Raw genomic sequence first — 4,799 nt, 5'->3', positions numbered from 1 at the left:
TATGATGAAAAATACCCTCCATTTCGTATAGCTACGTAGTCCTACGTCACCTTTGCGTACAACCCGATTGGGCTGCACCTTTGAGTTTTTTTTTGTCTTTATTATCGGGACTTCGTCTCGAACTAGCGCAGAGTCAATTATGTATCATTTTTTATACACCGCTGAAGACGGACGGACGGAAGATTTCTGCGTCTAAATAGCCCCAGGTTGAAGTTGATTGCTCAAAGTTACTACAAATAAAAAAAATCGTTGGTATAATTAAGAAAATCAGTTAGTGGTTTTCAGTAGAAAGTATATAACTGTTGAATCTACCAATTCAAAAAATGTCACTTCGGTAAAAACTTTGCAGTAGCAAACATTTTAAAACAACATTTTCCTTACCGCTATTTTGTCCTGGAATAAATTTTGTACTTGGTCTTACTTCGATGTTGTTGTGTTTCGTCAAGGCATAATCTTCCGCCAACTTGATTGGCATGTACAGCTGGCCATATATGCATTGCCGCAATGAACAAACACCATCATTTAAACATAACCTTTAGAGTAATTGAAAAAGGAAAAGGGTCATAAATGCATTGAATCGTCAAAATAATTAACCTTACCGTTTGTTTGCCCCAAATTTTGCAGCAATCAACAAATATCAATGACTTTCCTTCGAGAGCCAATCTGAACCGACAGGTCTTTTGATTTTCCTGAAAAAAAATATACAGACAGATTGTCATGGGCTGCCAGTTAGTTTGTTTTAAGTTGTCAGTTTTACCAGAAATAACTAATTTTTGGGAGTAGTTTGAGTGTTTTATAAATTTTGTTTTAAAAGCTTGTCATCCACCCCTCGGACCCTAGTCCAAGGGGGCGCATGAGACTCGGAGATAAAGAATTATGTAATTTAGAATGGATGCCACTGGTATTGACCCCAGGATCCAAATACCTGATTCGCAGCACCAACTAGGTTCGAGAAAAGCAGAACCATCCCACGAATAATCGAGCCATTCCAACTCAAAAGAGACATTCTAGTTTCACAGAAAAATGGGGGTGATCATATAGAGCAGCGGTTCTCAACCTTTTTCTTGAGAGGTACCCCTTCGAACTTTTGCATTGATTGAGGTACCCCTTCATGATATTAAGCTTCCAAGCCTCTTGAAAGAATAGTTCCGAGCCCTATAAAGGGAGGCTTCCGACCCTCTTGAAAGGAGCTTCTGAATCTCTTGAAAGTAGGCCTCCGCAGCTCTTGATAAGAGGCTTCTGAGCCTTTTGTAGAGAGGCTTTCGAGCTTCTAGAATGGCGGCTTTAGACCCTCTTGAAAGGAGGCTTTCGAGCCACTTAGAAGAAGGCTTCCTTTGCATCTTGAAAGGACGCTTCTGAGCCTGTTGAAAGTATGCTTCCAAGCTTCTTGAAAATAAGCTTTCGAGCATCTGAAAGAAAACTTCCGAGCCTCATAGAGCTTCATAGCCTCTTGAAAGAAGGCTTCCGAGCCTCTTGAAAGGAGGCTTCCGAGCCTCTTGAAAGGAGGCTTCCGAGCCTCTTGAAAGGAGGCTTCCGAGCCTCTTGAAAGGAGGCTTCCAGGCCTCTTGGAAAGGAGGCTTCCGAGCCTCTTGAAAGGAGGCTTGAGCCTCTTGAAAGGAGGCTTGAGCCTCTTGAAAGGAGGCTTCCAGGCCTCTTGAAAGGAGGCTTCCGAGCCTCTTGAAAGGAGGCTTCCTGAGCTCTTGAAAGGAGGCTTCCAGCCTCTTGAAAGGAGGCTTCCTGAGCCTCTTGAAAGGAGGCTTCGAGCCTCTTGAAAGGAGGCTTCTGAGCCTCTTGAAAGGAGGCTTGAGCCTCTTGAAAGGAGGCTTCCGAGGCCTCTTGAAAGGAGGCTTGAGCCTCTTGAAAGGAGGCTTCTGAGCCTCTTGAAAGGAGGCTCTGAGCCTCTTGAAAGGAGGCTTCCGAGCCTCTTGAAAGGAGGCCTGAGCCTCTTGAAAGGAGGCTTCTGAGCCTCTTGAAAGGAGGCTCTGAGCCTCTTGAAGGGAGGCTTCCTGAGCCTCTTGAAAGGAGGCTTGAGCCTCTTGAAGGAGGCTTGAGCCTCTTGAAAGGAGGCTTCCAGGCCTCTTGAAAGGAGGCTTGAGCCTCTTGAAAGGAGGCTTCTGAGCCTCTTGAAAGGAGGCTCTGAGCTCTTGAAAGGAGGCTTCTGAGCCTCTTGAAAGGAGGCTTCTGAGCCTCTTGAAAGGAGGCTTCCTGAGCCTCTTGAAAGGAGGCTTCCTGAGCCTCTTGAAAGGAGGCCTGGAGCCTCTTGAAAGGAGGCTTCTGAGCCTCTTGAAAGGAGGCCTGAGCCTCTTGAAAGGAGGCTTCCTGAGCCTCTTGAAAGGAGGCTCTGAGCCTCTTGAAAGGAGGCTTGAGCCTCTTGAAAGGAGGCTTCCGAGCCTCTTGAAAGGAGGCTTCCGAGCCTCTTGAAAGGAGGCTTCTGAGCCTCTTGAAAGGAGGCTTCCTGAGCCTCTTGAAAGGAGGCTTGAGCCTCTTGAAAGGAGGCTTCCAGGCCTCTTGAAAGGAGGCTTCCGAGCCTCTTGAAAGGAGGCCTGAGCCTCTTGAAAGGAGGCTTCGAGCCTCTTGAAAGGAGGCTTCCTGAGTTTCTTGAAAGGAGGCTTCCAGGCCTCTTGAAAGGAGGCTTGAGCCTCTTGAAAGGTGGCTTCTGAGCCTCTTGAAAGGAGGCTTTCGAGTCTCTTGAAAGGGGCCTTCGCCCCTCTTGAAAAGAGGCTTTCGAGGCCTCTTGAAAGGAGGCTTTGAGCCTCTTGAAAGGAGGCTTCTGAGCCTCTTGAAAGGAGGCTTCCGAGCCTCTTGAAAGGAGGCTTGAGCCCTCTTGAAAGGAGGCTTCCTGAGCCTCTTGAAAGGAGGCCTGAGCCTCTTGAAAGGAGGCTTCTGAGCCTCTTGAAAGGAGGCTCTGAGCCTCTTGAAAGGAGGCCTGAGCCTCTTGAAAGGAGGCTTCCTGAGCCTCTTGAAGGAGGCTTGAGCCTCTTGAAAGGAGGCTTCCGAGCCTCTTGAAAGGAGGCTTCCGAGCCTCTTGAAAGGAGGCTTCTGAGCCTCTTGAAAGGAGGCTTCTGAGCCTCTTGAAAGGAGGCTTCCGAGCCTCTTGAAAGGAGGCTCTGAGCTCTTGAAAGGAGGCTTCCTGAGCCTCTTGAAAGGAGGCTCTGAGCCTCTTGAAGGAGGCTTCCAGCTCTTGAAAGGAGGCTTCTGAGCCTCTTGAAAGGAGGCTTCTGAGCTCTTGAAAGGAGGCTTCCTGAGCCTCTTGAAAGGAGGCTTCCTGAGCCTCTTGAAAGGAGGCTTCCGGAGCCTCTTGAAAGGAGGCTTCCAGGCCTCTTGAAAGGAGGCTTCTGAGCCTCTTGAAAGGAGGCTTCTGAGCCTCTTGAAAGGAGGCCTGGAGCCTCTTGAAAGGAGGCTCTGAGCCTCTTGAAAGGAGGCTTCCAGGCCTCTTGAAAGGAGGCTTCCAGAGCCTCTTGAAAGGAGGCTTCTGAGCCTCTTGAAAGGAGGCTTCTGAGCTCTTGAAAGGAGGCTTCTGAGCCTCTTGAAAGGAGGCTTCCTGAGCCTCTTGAAAGGAGGCTCTGAGCCTCTTGAAAGGAGGCTTCTGAGCCTCTTGAAAGGAGGCTTCCTGAGCCTCTTGAAAGGAGGCTCTGAGCCTCTTGAAAGGGAGGCTTCCTGAGCCTCTTGAAAGGAGGCTTGAGCCTCTTGAAAGGAGGCTTCCAGGCCTCTTGAAAGGAGGCTTCCGAGCCTCTTGAAAGGAGGCTCTGAGCCTCTTGAAAGGAGGCTTCTGAGCCTCTTGAAAGGAGGCTGAGCCTCTTGAAAGGAGGCTTCTGAGCCTCTTGAAAGGAGGCTTCCAGCCTCTTGAAAGGAGGCTTCCTGAGCCTCTTGAAAGGAGGCTTCTGAGCCTCTTGAAAGGAGGCTGGAGCCTCTTGAAAGGAGGCCTGAGCCTCTTGAAAGGAGGCTTCCTGAGCCTCTTGAAAGGAGGCTTCCTGAGCCTCTTGAAAGGAGGCTTCTGAGCCTCTTGAAAGGAGGCTTCCTGAGCCTCTTGAAAGGAGGCTTCTGAGCCTCTTGAAAGGAGGCTTCCGAGCCTCTTGAAAGGAGGCTTCCGGACCCTCTTGAAAGGAGGCTTCCGAGCCTCTTGGAAAGGAGGCTTCCGAGCCTCTTGAAAGGAGGCTTCCGAGCCTCTTGAAAGGAGGCTTCCGAGCCTCTTGAAAGGAGGCTTCCGAGCCTCTTGAAAGGAGGCTTCCGAGCCTCTTGAAAGGAGGCTTCCGAGCCTCTTGAAAGGAGGCTTCTGAGCGTCTTGAAAGGAGGCTTCCGAGCCTTTTAAAAGGAGGCTTCCGAGCCTCTTGAAAGAAGGCTTCCGAGCCTCTTGAAAGGAGGGATTCTGAGCCTCTTGAAAAGAGGCTTCTGAGCCTCTTGAAAGGAGACTTCCGATCCTCTTGAAAGGAGGCTCTGAGCCTCTTGAAAGGAGGCTTGAGCCTCTTGAAAGGAGGCTTCTGAGCCTCTTGAAAGGAGGCTTCCGAGCCTCTTGAAAGGAGGCTCTGAGCCTCTTGAAAGGAGGCTTCTGAGCTCTTGAAAGGAGGCTTCCGAGGCCTCTTGAAAGGAGGCTTCGAGCCTCTTGAAAGGAGGCTTCTGAGCCTCTTGAAAGGAGGCTTCCTGAGCCTCTTGAAAGGAGGCTTGAGCCTCTTGAAAGGAGGCTTCCTGAGCTCTTGAAAGGAGGCTTCCGAGCCTCTTGAAAGGAGGCTTCCGAGCCTCTTGAAAGGAGGCTTCCGAGCCTCTTGAAAGGAGGCTTCCGAGCCTCTTGAAAGGAGGCTTCC

Source organism: Armigeres subalbatus, chromosome 1 (assembly GCF_024139115.2).
Source record: "Armigeres subalbatus isolate Guangzhou_Male chromosome 1, GZ_Asu_2, whole genome shotgun sequence".
Classification (NCBI taxonomy): domain Eukaryota; kingdom Metazoa; phylum Arthropoda; class Insecta; order Diptera; family Culicidae; genus Armigeres; species Armigeres subalbatus.
This window is presented reverse-complemented; position numbering follows the sequence as displayed.